General features: G+C 39.6%; 1 protein-coding gene across 4 annotated transcripts in view; it reads left to right on the top strand.

Annotated features, from left to right (window-relative positions):
• Positions 1 to 20,226, top strand: part of CCNY (cyclin Y) — a 201,451-nt gene that overhangs the window by 32,537 nt on the left and 148,688 nt on the right. The window lies entirely within an intron of this gene.

Raw genomic sequence — 20,226 nt, forward strand, 5'->3', positions numbered from 1 at the left:
CCTTTGAGCTACCTATAAGAAATTTTGTATTATTAAGATAGAAACTGAAAGAGTTTTCTGGAGATATTTTTATTTTTGCTTTGTAGGTAAGTTAGTTAATTTTGAGTTTTGTTCTTGGAGTTTGATTTGAGCAGTCAAATAGTAGCAGCAATTAAAGCAGATTAAGTGTATACATCTTAAGATACTGCTCTGTTGGTTAAAAGTTGAAATGGCAGAATCGTCTCTGGGACTTGCCATGAAGTAGATAGCTCTGTTACAGCCCTCACAGGTCCCTGAGTGGGGGACACTGGTAGTGTGTATATGGGTGGGGGAAGCAAGACATATGGATCAGGGCAGAGTGGATGTGGAGACCAGAAAGAGTGCTTCTGACCGTGGCAGGCCCACTGATGTCAGTTAGGTTTGCTGGGTGATACTACTTTGAAAAAAATCTATTCCTGCTATTTACCCTAATCTATTACACAGTACTTCATTATTGTAGATTTAGATTTGGTAATAGTTCTCCTATTTTCTGTTAGAATTTGGTGGGGAAAAAAGACTGTATTGTAGTTGCAGAGATCTCTGGGAAGATGCAACAAGTTTCTCTCTTTTTCTTTTTACACTCATGTGATTTTGCTTGCTGTTTCTGTGAAATCAAAGAGTGACAGCTTATCTGCTTGTAGCTCAGGGAAAAATAACATTGTGTGAGATGGTCAACAGTATTTATTGAGTACTGCCACTGCATGAAGCATTCTACCTGGAGCTGGAAAACTTATGCAGGAAAGTAGAAGAGAGAACATGTCTGCTCCCCAGATATGGTGGATTTAGTGGAGAAAGACAAGAGAGTATTACATTTAAGAACAAGTGAAGTTGAAAAGGTGAATTTTAATAATGAACAGTTTTCTTTATCTCGCTCGCATCTAAAGATTACTATTTGGTTTGTAGCAGTTGTCAGTCTCTTGGCACCACTTGTCGAGCTCACACAGGCAAGACAAGGCAAAAGACCAAGGTCTGATTGATTTGACCCATAAAGATATACAGCAAACCACTTTTAGATTCATATGGTGGATTACCTATACAGACAAGGAAGAGAATAAGTCAAAGATGTCAGCTTCGTGTAACTCTTGTCCAGCACATCAAAAACAGTGACACTGAAATAAAAGAGGTCCATGACTACATGAGTCATGGGATAATCCGCTGCTAGGAAGCCAAGTCTAGACTGCAGTTAAGTGAGTTTATATTCCAGAACTCTGTTTGGGGCAAGGTGGATGAGTGTGCACCATGTAAGGACAGAATAAGAAGTATGCAGCCCAGAAGAGGGTCCTCACCCCACCATGCTTGTACCTTGATCTCGGACTTTGAGCCTCCAGAGCTGTGAGAAATAAATTTCTGTTGTTTATAAACCCCCTAATCTGTGCTGTTTTCTTGTAGCAGCCCAAATGGACTAAGACAGCCTCCTGACAGCTCCTCAGGCCCCTCTTGTCTTGTATTTCAGGAAGATCATAAAGGGTTCTTCCAACACAATCAGCTGTGGGTTAGACTTTACCTATGCAGCCTATTTGGGTAAGTTCAGGGACTGGACATTCATGATAAAGCCATTCTCCTGCACGTTTCATTTTGTTGTTTGATTGATACTTCCACATACAAATAGTCATATCATTTCTGTCACTTACCTAGCTTATAGTTCCCACTGTCTTGTCCTACATGTCTATAGATCTATTCTGTAATCAGCTATTTGTGAATTAGTTGTTCTTGGCCCTTTTTTCTTTCTACCCTACTGGTTTTACATAAGTGATTTTCAACCGGTGTGCCTTAATGCACTGGTGTGCTGCAAGAATTTTTAAACCATGCAATACCTGACACTTTAGTTAGGAGCACTGATCTCTTTTCCCTAGATTGTCAAATAAAAAAATGACAACAGCCAAACACAACAGTAGCTGTCTGGTGTGAATGAATAAAAATTAAAACTGCTAGGGTTTTGGCTGGTGATGCAGGCTATGAAAAAATTTACAACTGAGAGAAGAGAGAGATGCAGAGAAGGTGTTTATTTTACTTTCCCTGAGGGGAAAGGGCCTGTGTACTGTTAATCAGTACAAGGGCAAAAAACAAAGAATGGCCTGCTCTTTTAAGCAGAAACTGTTGCTAAGAGACAAGGAAGGGAAGGGCTGCATTGTCTTGAAGTTGAGCAGATCCCAGGGGCTGTCTTGAAAAGTTACAGTTCGTTTGCTTTCCAGGAGACAGCCTGGCATATGCTCTAGGGAGATGTCTTATCAGTATTTTTCCCAAGCCTGTAAAACATGCTTAGAGCAAAAGTTATGAAGCGTTTAAAAGAGGTTTGTTTGAAGGGGAAGGTGGGAAGGGAACTTTTACTAAATGTAGCCTTGAGAGTAGCTTATTGTGTCTCGAAGTTTGGATAGAGGGGCTGCTTGAATTAGAGGAACCAACAATCTTGGGGTTTAGTCACCAGGTGCTTCTCATAAATTGAGGAAGTCTACAATAAAGAAAAAGAAAGACCTTTTTCCTGTTTTTACAGTACCTGTGTTGTTGTTTTTTTGTCAGATCAGCAAAAAAATATATTTTTGGTGTGCCACAAAATTTTAGTAATTAATTTACATGTGCCATGAGATGAAAAAAGTTGAAAATCACTGCTTTATGTCCAACCTAAACTTGTTGATGGCATTTATTTGAGAATCCTAGATCAAGGTGTTCTCGATATATTCAGAGCACTAGACTTCTGCAAGCATTGTATCATTATAGATAGCTGTTTGTGTGTGTGCCCGTGCCCACGTGTATATTTTAAATTGTGATAAATATACTTAACATGACATTTAAGAGTGCAGTTCAGAGCTTAAATTAGGCATGTTCACATTGTTGTATCACCACCATTCATCTCCAGAGCTTTTTCATCTTCTCAAACTGAAACTGTACTTATTAATAACTCCCTGTTCCCAGCTGCTCAGCCCCTGACAGTCACCTTTCTGTTTTCTGTCTCTATGGATTCGGCTACTCTAGGTACTTCATTTAAGTGGAATCATACAATATTTGTCTTCTGTGAATGGCTTATTTCACTTAGCATAGTGTCTTCAGGATTCATCCATGTTATGTAGCATCTATCATAATTCCTTTTAAGACTGAATAATACTTCATTGTATGTATGTACCACATTTTTATCCATTCATCAAAGGACACTTGGGTTGCTTCAATATTTTACTATTGTGAATATGGGTGTATAAAACATCTGTTTGAGTCCTTGCTTTCAATTCTTTTTGGGTATGTATCCAGAAATGGAATTACTGGAAAGATGGCTGTGTTTTGAAACTTAACTTTTGGCAAATCTGTGTTGTCGCTTAATCTTAAATGGGATATGAATAAAATTAATCAGGAAACAAGGTTGCCATACCATATTTACCTTTTGAGGCCAAAATGAATGATTTTATTTTTTAAAGGCAATATTGCCCTCGCTGGTGTGGCTCAGTTGGTTGAGCATCGTTCCATGAACCAAAAGGTAACCATTTCGATTCCTGGTCAGGGTACATGCCCTGGTTTTGGGCTCAATCAGTTCCCAGTAGGGGCCATGCAGGATGCAGCTGATCAGTGTTTCTCTCTCTCCCTCTCTGTCACTCTCTCTCTCTAAAAAACAGTTAAAAACATATTAAAAAAAATAAAGGCAATATTATTTCCCTCCTTGATTACAGTAACAATATATTTATTGTAGATAATTAGCAAATGCATAGAGAAAAAAATCACCTATAATCCCACCGTGCAGCGCAATGCTCTTTTTTAATATTTTAAATTAGTATTTTATATTAATATGAACATATACAAGAGTGCCCTGATAGTATGTTTAAAATATATGTATATATATTTTGATATATAATGTATACCTTTAAAAAAATTTTTAGAAAAACCTGGATGTGGGTCAGAAAGCAAGCTTATGTGGTGAGGAATGACCAAAATGCAGGTATTCATCCATCCATCCATTCACTGGTTCATTTTCTCTGATATGTGTATTTATATACTTACATGTTGATGTATATTTCCTACATAGTTGGAGTCATGCTGTAGCTATGACTGAAATTTTCTTTTTCTCATTATAAAATTAATACTTCTAAGTAATCTAACATATTATGGTAAAACGACAGGCTTGAGCAGAGCAGGACAGTAGGGAATGTCACCAGGGTAGAAAGTGACATCTAGGTATCCCTAGCAAGGGATGCCTAGCTATGAGCAGAACTGGGGGAGCAAGTATTAGAAATAAGTATTTTTTTAATTACCCACTAAGGCTCCCTTTCCTCTCCTAGAGCATCTTCATGCTCTGGTCATGCAGATCTGACCCACCCTGCCCATTTCTCACTTGGCATGTAGCTGGTAGCGTGATTCGACCACCCCACCCCTGGTCGAGGAGCAAGGGGGCTAGAGAAAAGCCCCATCTGACTTTCATACAAGGCCAGGAGATTACAGGACAGGACCTGAAAGGTCAGCTCAAAGAATAGAGCAATTAACCCTCTCCAAGGGGTTAAAGGCACTGACCAATCAATGGAGGCCATGACTCTGAAAGAACACACCTGGAAAGCTGATGAATATTCCATTGGGATCCTCCCCAGACCTCCAGATAAATACCCTTAAGAGGGAGGACCAGCATGACTTTATGGAGCATGCCCAGTGCCTTTCCCCACCCCCTTCCCCCAGGCATGCTATCCTTGTCTTGATCTTTCTCCTAAGCTCCAAGGGCCCTTCTTTTGCTTCTACTTTGTTTCCTGAGCCCATTTTTTCTACAGCTTGTTTCTTCTACCTCTGTGACTTCCTAAATAAACTTTCTCTTATAATTTTTTGTCTTGACTCTGAATTCTTTCTTAGCCAGAACTCAAGTATTGAGGTTGCTGAACTGAGGTCTAACACCTGGTACCCTGTTGCTGCCAACAATATAATTGTTAATTACTATAGGTTATACTTAGAAGGTATATAAATTCTATAATTTACTTAATCATGACAGTACTAATTATACTGTCATTACATTAGTCCTTAGATTTAGTTTTTGTCCTTTAGGTTTTTCTTTTTTAAAAAACTCTCATCAGTAATAAGATAACATTTTGTTTGCATGTCTTTAGGGACATTTACTTAGGATACATTTCTAAAAGTCAATTTTTTGAGACAAAGGAATGAAACTTTTGATATATGTTAAATAGGAATTTAAAAAACCCTAGGTGTTATTTTTCATGTATATGTAACTTATAGGTTTGAGAATTATTATTTTGCTCACTGAAATCTTTAAGTCAAAAAAATATTGTGCATCCACCGAGGATCACATATATTAAGGACTACATAGATATTACACACATATAAGACATGGCCTCTGATTTCTAGGTCACTCAATTCTTACTGTGAGGATGAGAATTATACACATTGTCATTTAAGGCAGCATGTGATAAAGACTATGTTAGTTGTTTAAAAAGTAGGTGCTAAAATAAAAAAGAATATGTTGTCAGATGTCTGAGATGGAAAAGATGACTTTTGGCCTGAGCATTCTGGGACAGCTTCGTGCATGAGATGGGTGGGTGTTCAGTGTGGACATAGGGAACATTTCTGGCAGAAGAGGAATGATGGTGGGAAAGGCCTAGAGGTTGGAAAGGACAGGATTTATTTGTCATCATGAATGGAATTAGTTTACTCAGAGAAGAGGGCTAGTATTGGACAAGTCTTGGCCTGTTACAGCTGAACAAGGACATGTGGTATAGGGTCCTGAATGCCAAGTTAAGAATTGCCTCATTAATTTGGCCCTAGGAAGATTGGTATGTTGGAGGTATGGGAACTAGATGGGAGTAGGAAAAGGCCAGTGAGATTAGTTGCATAGGTTCAGTTGGGAATTCTCAGTGGAGAGAGTTGGATTGGAGGGGAAGCTATAGAAACCATCCTGCTGTCTTCCCCTCCCCCCCCAAATTTGGGAATATGCTGAGACTCAGTCAGAGCAGAGGCTTTTAGAATGCTTTGTGTGCCCCCCCTCAACATTGAGTAGGTATGAAATCACTGTTGAAAGAATGAGTAAAGCAGCGGCATAATTCTATGCCTGAAGGTTTAGGAGGGGGAGGATTCTGAGTTAGACACTAAGTCTTTGGAGCCTGGATGGATGCTGTGTTAGAGAATGGAAATTGGACAAGTGTTCTTCTGAAAGAATTGGCTTTCAGGAGGGATTGGGTACAATTTTGGTTGTAGACAGGTGTTATACAATCTTTCTTAATGTTAAGTGATAATCAGTTTTTCCAAAATTCATTTAAATATATTCTTATTAGGAATGTAATTTTCTAATTCTAGTAATGCAAAATCATCTGACTGTTCTCATCTCCAGATAGGTGTCAAAGATGATGGAAGAATCCAGATTTATAGTCAGTTTTCTTAATGAGAATGTGTATTCACAGCAGCTGTTGGTGATTTGGTAGCCTTTTATCTTAAGTCTTCACAAGACTTCTGTTTGTCTTAGCCCTTTTACCCATAATTCACTGTCCACTGAACAAGAGAAGAGGCAAGCCAGGGGTGAAAGTCAAGTACTAGATTTAATGAGTTTCTTTTTATTACTCTGTAAGTTATTCAAACTAACATTGTTCTACATCAACACCAATGACAGAAGGTTGAATGAATTTTATGTTCTATTTGTCCTGTGGAACAAATATATTTAGATACTGTTAGATAGTTAGGTGTAATTAGATATTGCTTTCTTACTAGCAGACATGCTTTATTTTCAATTTTTTAAATTTCTTAAAATTTATCTTCTGTTGAAAGTATTACAGATGTTCCTGCCCCCCATTGATCCCACCCACCCTGCATCCGCAGACATATGTTTTAAATGAGTTAAAAATGATGTTATGCATTGAACTAATTTAAAACTATGTTGTGGTGGAGATGTCAGGTCAGATACATTATTAGGATGATATTTGAGTATGTGTGCATAGTAGTGTAAAATATTAAGAGATGACATATTTCTAAAGTGTCTTGAGTTCTTAGGTTCTCAGCTTTAATAAGAACATTACCTACATTAGTACTCTTATTAGGCATTTCACTTTTGTGAATTGTATGACTTTTTTTTTATACTTTATTTTTTCCAGCTATTGTTTTAGTATTTTAAAAATAATTTGGGTTCTTCCAGACAAAAAGTCAACACAGAAACAGTGACTCGAAATGACACACTAGATCAGATGGATTTAAGTGATATTTACAGAACATTTCACCCCAAAGCTTCAGAATATACATTCCTCTCAAGTGCACATGGGTCATCCTCAAAGGTGGACCACATGTTAGGACACAAAATAAGTTTCCACAAGTTCAAGAAGATTGAAATCATATCATGCATCTCAGATCACAATGGCATGAAATTAGAAATCAACTACAGTAAAAACACTCAAAAACATTTAAATACATGGAGGCTAAATAGCATGTTATTAAACAGTGAATGGGTTACCAATAAGATCAAGAAAGAAATAAAATCTTCCTGTAAACAAATAAAAATGAACACACAAAAACCCAAAATCTATGGGACACAACAAAAGCAGTCCTAAGAGGGAAGGTCATAGCACTACCGGCCTACTTCAAAAAGCAAGAAAAATTTTGAGTAAACTATCTAACCCTACAACTTAAAGAATTAGAAAGCTCCCCTGTGGAGCTGTCCAGACCAGGGCTTTTGTTTGCTTGGAGTTTTTTTTATTACTGCTTCGATTTCATCAGTTGTTATTAGCTTATTCAGGTTTTCTGATTCTTTCTGATTCAGTTTTACATGATCTCACTCATATGTGGAATTTAATAAACAAAATAGACTGAGGAACAAAATAGATCCAGAGACACAGAAGCATGGAACAGATTGATGAATCTCAGAGGGAAGGCGGGGGTGGGGGAGTGGGTGGGGAGAGATTACTCAAAGAACTTATATGCATATATGCATAACCCATGGACACAGACAGTAGTGTGGTGAATGCCTGGGGGGGGGGTGGATGTGGAGTGGAGGGATTCAATGGGGAGAAAAAGGGGGGATATCGGTAATACTTTTTCTTTTCTTTTTTTAAAATTTATCTTTATTGTTGAAAGCAGTACAGGTGTCCCATTTTTCCCCCCCAAAATTGACACCCTTCACCTCGCTCCTACCACCTCCTCAGGCCTTCACCCTGTCATTGCCTGTGTCCACGGGTTATGCACGTATGCATATAACTTCTTTGGTCAACCTCTTCCCACCCTCCACCCCCTTCCCTCTTCCCTCTGAAATATGATCGTCTGTTGCATGAGTGAGTGTCTCTGGATCCATTTAGTTTGTCAAATTCTTTTGTTCATTAGCTTCTTGTTAAAGAAGACCCTTCAACATTTCACATAGTACTGGTCTGGTGATGGTGAACTCCTTTAGCTTTTCCTTGTCTGAGAAGCTCTTTATCTGAACTTCAATTCTAAATGATAGCTTTGCTGGGTAGAGTAATCTTGGTTGTAGGCTCTTGCTATTCATCACTTTGAATATTTCTTGTCACTCCCTTCTGGCCTGCAAGGTTTCTGTTGAGCAGTCAGCTGAGAGCCATATGGGTGCTCCCTTGTAGGTAACTAACTGCTTTTCTCTTGCTGCTTTTAAGATTCTCTCTTTGTCTTTAACCTTTGGCATTTTAATTATGATGTGTCTTGCTGTGGGCCTCTTTGGGTTCCTCTTGCTTGGGACCCTCTGTGCTTCCTGGACTTGTAAGTCTATTTCTTTCCCCAGGTAGGGGAAGTTTTCTGTCATTATTTTTTCAAATAGGTTTTCAATTTCTTGCTCTCTTTCCTCTCCTTCTGGCACCCCAATAATACGAACGCTGGGACTCTTGAAGTTGTCCCAGAAGCTCCTTATGCTATCTTCATATTTCCGGATTCTTTTTTCTTTTTCTTTCTTTTTTCTTTTTGCTCTTCTGGTTGGGTGCTTTTTGTTTCCCCATGTTCCAAATAGCTGATATGATTCTCAGCGTCCTCTACTCTACTGTTGATTCCCTGTAAATTATTCTTCATTTCAGTTTGTGTAGCCTTCATTTCTGATAGGTATTTTAATAGGTCATCAATGGTCTCACTTGTTTTTGTAATAGTCTTACTAATATCCTTCAGCATCGTTATAACCATAATTCTGAACTCTGTATCTAGTAGCTTGCTTGGTTCTATTTCATTTAGTTCCTTTTCTGGAGATTTCTCCTTTCCTTTCCTTTGTGACATGTTTCTTTGCCTCCACATTTTGGCTGCTTCCAGGTGTTTGTTTCTATGTATTAGGTAGAGCTGCTATGTCTCCTGGAATTTGTAGAGTCGCTTTGTGTAGTAGGTGTCCTGTAGGGCCCAGTGGCTCAGCCTCCTGAGTCACCTGAGCTGGGCCTTCTAGGTGCTTTCCTGTGTGGGCAGTGTGCACTGTCCTGTTGCAGTTGAGCCTTGGTTGCTGTTGGTGTCACTGGGAGGAATTGACCCCCAGGCCAACTGGCTGTGAGGACCAGCTGCAACTACAGCCAAAGAGCTGCTGTGCTGGAGACACCCCTGTGGAACAGGATTTACCTCAGTGGAGCTTTAGTGTTCACCAAGTGCACCCCTTGAGTGTGTCACTTGTGGATGTGGTAGAGTTGTAATCCAGCGTGGTGGAGTCTGACCACCAGGTGCACTGTCTCTGGGGCCTCCTGGGAGGTGCAAAGTCAGCCTTTGCCAGTGCCTTGGCCAGGGTCACCCAGCATGAGCTACACAGCAAACTGTAGTTGGCTGCTACTTGTGCTGTGCTTGGAGTTGTCCAGGAGAGTCCACGCTATGAGCCAGTGTAGGCTGCCTCTAGCGCCAGGCCTGGGACCACTTATCAAGCCCTGTGGGGTATGCTGCTGCTTGTTTGAAAGATTTTAGGAAAGTCCTAAGCATGAGGCTCAAGAGGCCACTTGCATAGAAAAGCCACTGGAAATGGCTTGGATGAGCTTGTAATTAGTGAGGGGCGGCGTCTCCAGTAATCAAGGTGGGGCCAAAGGTAAGAGTCAGGTGCTGGAGATTCAAATATGGCGCCTGCCTGCCTGCCGGCTCTATTTGGGGAGGGCCTGCCAAAGGTGCAATGGCCTCTGCCAGCTCTTCTATCTGGGAGAAAGCTGCCCCTCCAGCTGTAGCCCTGATTTCAGGCAAGTTAGTTCCTCCCCAGATTTCCCAGGTTCCTTTCAGGCTGCTGCCCAGCGCTGGAGCTCAGAGGGAGCACGTCTGAGTTTGTCTGTGCGTGGGCTGTGCGCGGGTCCTTTAAGAGCAAAGCCTGGGACTCCCGCAGCCTCCACGTCCCTCAGTGACAGTCCCTGCTGGTTTTTACAGCCTAAAGTTGTGGGGACTTCTTTTCCTGGCCCTGGAGTTGGGCTGGGAGCCCGATGTGGTGCTGGGACCCCTCACTCCTCCGGGAGCCCTCCACTGCCGAGATATCCCTCTTTGGTTTAAACTGCAGTGCCAGGTGTGGGCCCGCAGTCAAGTCTACGGGATTCAGTCCCAATCCGCCCGCATCTCTGCCCCTCCTTCTGGTCTCAATGCTTGTTTAGTTCGCTGGTTGTAGGGCTTCTTTCTGTTCAGCTAGATTTCAGGAGGCTCTGAGTGATGGTTGTTCTGTATTTTAGTTGTAATTTTGATGTGGTTGTGGGAGGTGGCAGGTACAGCTGTTACCTACGCTGGAATCTTGTTTCTCCCTGTAATACTTTAAAAAAATTTTTAAAATATATCTTTATTGATTTCAGAGAGAGGAAAGGAGAGGGAGAGAGAGAGATCGAAACATCATTGATGAGAGAGTCATTGATCGGCTGCCTCCTGCATGCCCCCGACTGGGGACCAAGCCAGCAACCGGGGCATGTGCCCTGACCAGGAATCGAACCCCGATTGCCTGGATCCTAGGTTGATACTCAACCGCTGAGCCACGCCCGGCCGGGCTCCCTGTAATACTTTTTACAATAAATATAAATAAATAAAAATAATTTGGGTTCTTTATAGATTAGTGTATTAACTCTTTCTTATAGTTATTGTAGTCTTAAAAATCATCTTGTTTTACAATAGAAGGTCTTTACCAAAGCAAAAGCTGTATAAATCTGATTTGAGGAATGATTCTAAGTGAGAATTGAATCATTATTGTCACAATGTGGAAGTTTTCTATTGTGAGTTCTAGTGCTTGTGCTCCATTAGGTCCAGGACCATCATGTACATGCTTTTGAAACTAGCCAATTAGGGTATGTTTAACAATCAGTCAACTTAAATGTTTGTTGAATCATGCTGAACTTTGGACACTAGCGCTTTACAAGGTAGAAGATTCCAAATTCAGGTGAAAGATTTTTATCACTGGGCTTTCATACTTACTAGTTCCATTTCAAACTTATCTGGTGATGTTTATTGAGCTGTTAAGGTTTATGGAGTATAAATAAGATTGATTATCTTCCCTGGAGGACATTTGGAATTGAAAGCAAAAGTAACATAAATTTGATACTGAGCTAGAAAAGGAAAAAAATACACACATATATATTTGTGTTTAACTCGTCTTCATGACAAAGTAGCCTTTTTTACTGCAGCCTTTATATCTTTAAGTCAAAACAAAACTCAGATTTATTTCTTCTGTGCTTAATAAATCAGGAGACATTTCTGTGCTTCCTACTACCAATTGAAAAAATATTGAACTTAAAAAAATCAAAAACCACAAAAGAATGAGTAACCAGAACTAAAATTCTCCCTCATTTCTATGTTATTGTCAAGATTACCTGCCATTGGATTAGCTGTTGCAAATTGAGATATTTTTGGTTAGCTTCCCTGGGTTTTGAGGTTGTCAGTTATCTTTTGCTTCTGTTAATCTTTATATGCTTAGAAATTGCCAGTTTAGTACCATATGAGGTAAAAAGAAAATGATAATTAATCTAAATAAAATCTTTAGTTAAAAGTATCAAGTTTAGTTTCTTAGTTTTGGATATTGTAGTATGGCTGTATAAGGTTTTAACTTTAGGGGAAGCTAGGTGAGAGGTATATGAGAACTCTCTGAAGTATTTTTATAAATCTTATATAATCTCAAAATAAGGAGTTTAAAATGAAGACAATACTGTTGTAATTAAACTAGTTATTAACAATAGGAAAGGAGCAAAGGGAAGGCCAGACATTATAAGCATGTTCCCTGTAAAACATTAGGGGAAGGGGACTGTACAAAGGGAAAATACATGAATGGGGTTATAGGGAAGGTGCTTGCTGTCTATCACATCTGGGGACAGAGATGGTTGGCCAGAATGGGTGTGGCCATTGCAAGCACACAGAAATTTGGGATACTTGATTCCCTGAACAAAGTAATTTGCTCTCTTGTGCTTTCGGGACCCTTGGTACTCTTGTTGCTTGGGTTGTACTCCCCTGACATTCTCCTGTGTGGTTCACCGCCATGCGGACTCCCACACACAATGGACTAATGGAGTGTAACTATCCTGATGCTGTACTGTACCCAGCTCCAACATGGAAAAGAAAGTCTGGACACTGGCTTTGCTTCTAGCTTTACTGAAACCCCAGCTACACTTCTCCTATGACTGGACTAAGGGAAATGGGACTTTGGAAACCCAGGAATTTAATTTCACACAAATAAAAATCACTCACTGTCCCATACAAGTCTCAGGAAATTATTTTACTTGAGATATTCTAAGAACTTCACCCCCAGCAGCACCTAGTGGGGAAGAGGACCCCTCCCCACTTTCTCTGATAATAGTTAAACTTATTTATCAGCTATAAAATTATTAATGCATTACAAAACCAGATGGAAGTTATTTGTCTGTTATTGGGAATGGGCAGAGATTCTCTTCTATGTGGATGGCTGAATCTCTTATTCATGTTCATTAACCTGAAAAATTGAGAGCTGATACATCTCAGGAATATAGAGATGCTGTTAGAGTATGTTTAGCGAATGCATACTTGTTCTCTTTTTCTATTGTTTCTGTATCCATTCAGAGATACCAGTTTGCATATATATGTGTGTGTGTGTGTGTGTATATATGTGTGTGTGTATATAATTTGATTGCATCTCAAATGAGACTGGCTTTCTAAAAATATTACAGAATTTCATTTTAGCTTGTTACACATTTGTTTTCTTGATGAGATAGATGGTAGCAATCACTTGCCTTTTGAGAATAAATCCGATTCTTTTGTTTTGTAAAAAACAGCATGTGATTTGGGGCCTCATGTTTAAGTTGAGTGATCAAACATTTTAATACTGATTTGGATCTAAATTTAAGAAATGAGACTTCTTTTTGAATAACTGGCTCTAAATTCATTTCTAAAGAATAGCACAGAAGTTTCTTTGTGTGGTGGTTATATCATTGGATTAAGTTCAGTGTTTGTAGACTTGGGTTTCAAAGGGTCTCACTTAGATGCATACTTCATTTATGTTTATTATAAATCATTAGTGGCATTCCTATTAATTGGGAGTTGAAAAAAGAATCCAGCATTTTTTAGCAATTGCTATATAGGCCATGCTACAGCTTAATGCTGACACTGTCAACTGATGGTCATTGACAACAGTTCAGCACCCAGTAGGAATCCCCAGTTTGGGGTATGGTGAAGAAAGAAACTTTATTCAGTGCAAAACAGCTCAACTGTGGTACCACATGGCTGTGAGGTGCCACTGGGGCCAGGCAGCCCTGGGGCCAAGCCCCTCCCTGGCTACACAGCTCTGCTCTGCTCAGTGCTAGTCTGCTCTGGCCTGTGCTAGTCTGCTCCACTCTGCTCTTGAGAGATATTTCAGTGTTGCAGCCCATCCTGGCCTTAGAAAGGGGAAAGCCAGTCTTTGGTGGAAAGGGAAAGTGTGCTCCCAGAGCCAGAGGAGAGCTGATTTATATAGACAAGTCCCTGTCCTTGGTCCCTGATTGGTCCATCTTCATGCAGATAAGGATTCCAAATCCTTGCAGTTTGATTGGCCAATGAACATGTTGATGGGGATATAGCTATGCAGCTCTGACTGGATAGGGAAAGCCTCAGTGCTATTGGTTGAAGCAGGATTCCGGAACCTCCTTTATAAGGACTGACTCAGATGGCAGAAACACAGTGCAGGCAGGCAGTTCAGTGCAGAGGCATGTAGCTCAGTGCAGACTTCTCCCTGAAGTGCAGTTTGCATGTAAGGCCCCTGTGCAGAAATGGCTGCTAGGCTCAGGATTTTTTGTTTTGTTTTGTTTTAAATTTTAAATTTGAGCCCAGTTAGCCACCAGGAGCCCTTTTTAGTAGGTGTCTTCTTTCTCAGGGTTCATAACACTAACCTGGAAGCTTGGGCTATACTTGTATTCTTTATTAGTTAAACTCCATTTTATCCCCTTTGAGCCTACCCTTTTCTTTTTGTTCTAGGGCAGTACTTTCTAATAGAACTTTCTTTCATGATGGAAATGTTCAATATGTGTGCTTACCAGCCACATGTGGCTATTGAGCACTTGAAATATGACTAGTTAGAACGAGAAACTGAATTTTAAAGTTTATTTATTTTTAAAGGATTTAAATGTAGATAGCTACATGTGGTTAGTGGCTACTGTTGCTGGAAAAGCACAGATCTAGGGCTACTCTTGCTAGTTCTTTGAGTCATCTAATTTGGATGCTAATAATTTAAGTGGACACAGACATTCATAGGGTAACTGAATTGTCCATTGTTTAATCTAAAATCTCCATTAAAGCATCATGGAAATGATGTTACCTTATTGATTCTTTCCTCTTGGAGTACCTTATGTGAGAGATATCTTTTGGGTACCATTTTAAAATGTAATTTTTTCACATAAACTTTTCTGTGTCAACAAGTTATTTCTTGTGTCTCATCATTTTTAATTGCTATTGAATCCTATTTTATGGCTCTGCCATCATTTACTTATCTCCTATTCTTTTTTTACATCAAATACAATTCTTAGAAGACTAATCATGTACATGCATTTTGGGGGTACATCTTTGTTTTGTTCCATAGGAAATTCCTAGGATTAGAATTTTCAAGTCAAAGGATAAGTCTATATTTAGAGTTTTGTTTTATTTAGTGTATACTGTCAAAGTACTCCCTGCTGCCCCTCCCCCTCAGGTTGTACCAATTTACCTTCTAAATTGGCATTTGTGAAAGGTGGTTAATCAGAGTGAGGAACGTTTTGGGGGTTGTATGTTTACACAAAGGTAACTTTAAGGTAGCATCTGCACATTCATAAATCTTTTGTTTGTCTATTCTTTCTGATCTGTTTAGGTAAAAAATAAAGTGACCCTGAATGTGGTGTATTTCACATTGGGGGTGATGTCTTAAAGGTGCCTCCATGGAACCAGGTTGAGGCTCATTTGACAGGTCTTTTGGGAGCTTTCCCCAACATTCTTTCTTTCTGCCTGTGGTTCTGCACACGCTGCCTATTGTGTCACTTAATAGAGAAACATAGTTCCTGGGACTGTAAATCTGGAGCCCTTTAATTCTCTCCTCAGGGGTTGAGGAACAGGGTCTCTTGTGTTCTTGCACTGAGCGTCATCTAAGCACAATGGTGTGTTGTTCACAAGGCCCAACTGTCTGGGGTCAGTGCTTTCAGTCTGACATTGAAAATAGGTGTTTATTTTACATTTGGGACAAAAGGTGATCTTTTTTCTTTCACACTTTTGGTAGGGATGCTATCTTATCTTAGTTTTGAGAAAGGTCTCAAGTTCAGAGGCTTCTTGAAAGAAAGTGGCCTGCATTTAATTAATTAATTTTTTAAGAGAAGTTTTACGTTCATGGCAAAATTGAGAGGAAGGTACAGAGGTTTATCATATACCTCCTGCCCCCACATATACATAGACTTCCCCATTAATAACATCCCCCACCGGAGTGGTACATTTATTATAATCAATGAGCCTATGTTGACACATCATAATGACCCAAATTCTATAGTTTACCTTAGGATTCATTCTTGGTGGTGCACATTCTGTGGGTTTGGACAAATGTATAATGACATGTATCCATCATCACAGTATCAACAGAATAGTTTCCCTGTCCTAAATATCATCTGGGCTCCTATTCATCCCTTCTTTCCCTCCAGCCCCTGGTGACCACATATCTTTTTATTGTCTCCATAGTTTTGCCTTTTCTAGAGTGTTATATAGTTGGAATTAGACAGTATATAGCCTTTTCACATTGACTTTTTAGTAACATGCATTTAAGGTTCCTACATGTCTTTTCATGGCCTGATAGCTCATTTCTTTTTAGGGCTGATTAATATTCCATTGTCTGGATGTACCACAGTTTGTCAGTTCACCTGCTGAAGGACATCTTAGTTGCTTCCCAGTTTTGGCAGTTATGAATAAAAGTGCTGTTTTATATGCAGGTTTTTGTGTGGACATAAATTTTCAACTTCTTTGGGTAAATACCAAGGAACACAATTGTTGGATAAGAAACTTCCAAACTGCCTTCCAAAGGGGCTATACCATTTTGCATTCCCACCAGCAGTAACTTAGGGTTCTTCTCTATCCTCACCAGCATTTGGTGGCAGTGTTCAGATTTTGGCCAGTCTGATTGGTGTGTGGTGATAGCTCATTGTTTTAGTTTGCATTTCTCTGATGTATGATGTATAATATTTTTTCATGTGCTTATTTGCCTGTATTTTTTAAGTGATAATTTTAAAATTGTGGTGGGAACAGACCTGTACTAAAACATTAATTTGGGCCAGTGCATGACTGCTACCAAGTAGATGAAATTTACAAACTTTAGAATGGAAGGTGAAAAGGGTTTTTCTTTCAACAAGTACTGAACGTGTGCAGTGTGTAGGGCTGTTTATGAATGGGAATCACAGTACTTATCAGAGAATAGAGAATTATTTGGGAAACAAGATACACAACGAAGTCACAAAACAAGAAATATTAACTATATGAGAAGGTGGAAGAGGCAAATAGATTAACCCTTTTTGAACATCTCTTGAATGCCTGCCACTGTACCGTACTTACATCCATTACTGAGTTATTGTTGCTATAGAGGAATGTTAAGGGCACCACAGGCAGTGTCATGTTAGTGGTGTAGGCCACATGACCCATGTTGGAGGAGGAAGACCATGGACAGAACCAGTAAGATGGAGAGTGGGGGCTTGTAGAGGGGTGGGATGGGGGCTTACTATAAACCTTGGAGCCTAAGTGGAATTTTGATGAAAAGGAGAGGATGAGCATTCCAGGCATGGAGCGTGGTACGAATAAGGCTTGCCTCTCAGTTCTGTGAGGCAGAGGCCAAGTCCATCCTGTTTATGATTGTTCCCCAGAGTCTAGTGCAGTGCTGGCACTAGTAGATGCTCAATAAGTAGGAATGGAATAAGTGGGATGCAGCAGGCATTCAGAAACTATTTAGACTTTGAAGTATTTAGACTTTGAAGTACTTCAGGGAGTAATTAATTCTCGCCAATGTAAAGGTTCATGTAGGAGTGAAGAGAGAAGACTTGGGAAGTGGACTAATGCTATGTAAAAGGCTAGGGAATTTGAGCTCTATTTTTAGGCAGTGAGGAAGGTTTATCGGCAGGGCAGCAGTGTAATTAAGTTAGAGGTTTTAGGTGATTCATTGGTTATTAGTGGCATATATTGGAGGGGTGGTAAAAAACAGGGAAATCAGAATTCCTCTCTGGAGACGGGGATATTTACCAATGTCATTGGTTGTTCTTGTCCTTAAAGTTATTATTGAAAGGCAGGAAGACCCAGGGGTCCATAGCAGGGTCTCTTCAGTCTGGCTGAGACTGGGCCTGGCATTTAACTTCCTTTAGCCTCAATTTCCTTTCCGTAAAATGAGATAATAAAAGTATCTACCTCACATAATTGTTTGGGGGATAAAATGAAATAAAAAGATAAAGTGCTTGGTACAAAGTAAGCACTCAATAAATATTAATATTACTAAGTAAAGGTCATTTCTTTTGAAATAACATGGGCTCAAGTCTCATGGATCTTATAGAATAAAACAAACACTTTAAAACTTGGGGCAGGTTAGACATCTTTGGAATGCCATTCTGAAGGAGGCTGACTTCCCAAAGGTAGCCTCTTCAACAGAAGAGACATTGTTAGGGTTTGTCTTCCCTTTTTCCTCTGGAGCTGTATAATCTGGAGGTGGGCAGGGCTTTCAGGGCACATCTGTGTAAATGTATCTTTTCCTTGGACATCTCCACAGGTCTGCAGTTTGAAAGTCGTTTTCTTAAACCAGAAAAAGGCATGTTTGAATTACTAGAAGTGTAATGTGTCTTTACCAAAATTTTCTCTCAGGGGACCTCTAATTTTGCCTGATCTCCCTAGTAATGAGGTACAAAAATTAGTCACCCCCCTCTCCACACATACATCCTTTAAAAAATTTTGGGAGTATAGATGCTGGTTTAAATACTTGCTTCACACTTAGACAGAAGGACATTAGTAATTTTTTACCAACACAAGGAAAAGGGTAAGATTATCAAAAGAGTGATTTAAGTGCACATGCTAAGGAAACTCTTGAAAGTGGGAAATGTTGGGATTGATTAGAGTTGAGGCTGCAGCGTCGTCTTGTGTAGAAGTCATTATAATCCAGATGAGAATTGCTTATTTGGGAAGGCCAGGAAAAACACCTGGCCAGAAATCAGGAGACCAGACATCATAATGCTCACTTAGTCTTTAGCTGCGTGACGTTGGGCAAGTCTTGTAAATTTTCTGGGGTTTGGGTTTTGACCCTTATCTCTAGGATTGATTTAGATTGTGTCCCAGTAGTTTTCATTTGCAGAAACTGCTCTGCCACAAAAATGGAATAATCATAGTCTTTCCCTAATTTGCAAAAAACCCCCAACAACCCAAAAATGCACTTTTAAAATTGAATTGGTAAGCTTTTTTAAAATTCTGAGTTTTTCTTACATGAAATTGTCTTTAACTTTTTTGCTTCTTTTCATCTGTTGCCAATTGTTTGTTATACTCATATATGTACTTGTTATTTTCAGGAAGTAGGAGACTGTGGTTGCCATTTTACACTTGGATCAGCTGTCATAGGCATATCTCTGCTAGTGAAACTATTCTCTGGTTTGCAGTGGAACTGTCTGCATCCTTGTTTTAGGTTTTTAGATTGCTCACTAGAGACAGGGCTGAATGATGCTCCAGAGCACTGACTGTGCCCCATAGCCCGGCCCTTTGAGTTAGGCAGGCCTGCTGTGGGCATGGGGAGTGCCCTTCTGAGTTGGGGTTAAAGAAGTTTTTTTTGTGGAGTCTTAAAATCATAAATTTTAGATCCTTTGAAGGGCCTTGGAGATCATCTTACTTGACTTTGACTAAGCAAGGCTCAGAGTTATTGGAGGTCATGAGGCTAACTCTGGTGAAAGGCTGTTAAGGCTGGGTTGAGCCAGCAGATCTCCACACTCCAAGCTGGTGTACTTTCCATTACTGAATTCTTAGATCTTATCACTGTTTAAGTTCAGATATTGTTCAGTGTTTTTCACTTTTCTGGTGCAACAGTAGCCTGCCTATTAATCTCGAGGAACTTCCTGTTGCTCTGACATCATGGAAATCCAACTAGTGTACTTTATGGAAGTAGTTCAGTGCAAAACATATAAAAATCAGTCTGGATTAATAAATTTTCAGGCAGAAAACTCTGGACAGGATTGGTTAAGAGTATAAGAGATGCTGGTGACTGTGGGTGTCAGCGGGATAGAGGGGCAGAACAGGACAAGTGAGCCTTGACAGATACCCTACCCGTGACCTTGGACTCATTAGTACTCCATTTCATCCCACCAGAGGTATGGCCAAACTGTTAAGGGTATGAACATTGTTTGATTTCAGGGATAGATTTGTTAACACAGTTGCAAAGCTAGGGGTAAAGGCTCAACAGAGTTTAGTGAAGTTGTCTCTGGCACTAACTGTTTCTAACAGAACTGCTTCTGTAATTCCTGAAAACTTGGATTCTTTCTTTCAGAAAACAAGAAATTCCAATCAATTCTTTATGGAAAGAATTATGAAAATATAAATTAAGAGAACACATTCTTGGTTTAATATACCCTTTTGAGAAAACTGCTCCATTGGTCTTTCCTCTGTTACATTTATCTTGCCTGAAATCTTCATGGGATTTTTATTAGTGTGCTGAACCAACACTTAGGTGGGCTAAAGATAGATAAAATTTGCAATTGAGATATGTTTCTGAGATTAAGCTTACTAATATGTAATTGAGTATTCTTCTGCTTCTGCGCATTATCACAAGAGTATTTCGTAATTGGACCTCAGAGAAATCAATATTTTATTAGATTAGAAGTGACCAAATATCTTAATACAGTTCATTTGAATTCTGACTTGTGTAACTCTAAACTTTGCACACCATTT

Source organism: Miniopterus natalensis, chromosome 1, assembly GCF_054644295.1.
Source record: "Miniopterus natalensis isolate mMinNat1 chromosome 1, mMinNat1.hap1, whole genome shotgun sequence".
Classification (NCBI taxonomy): domain Eukaryota; kingdom Metazoa; phylum Chordata; class Mammalia; order Chiroptera; family Miniopteridae; genus Miniopterus; species Miniopterus natalensis.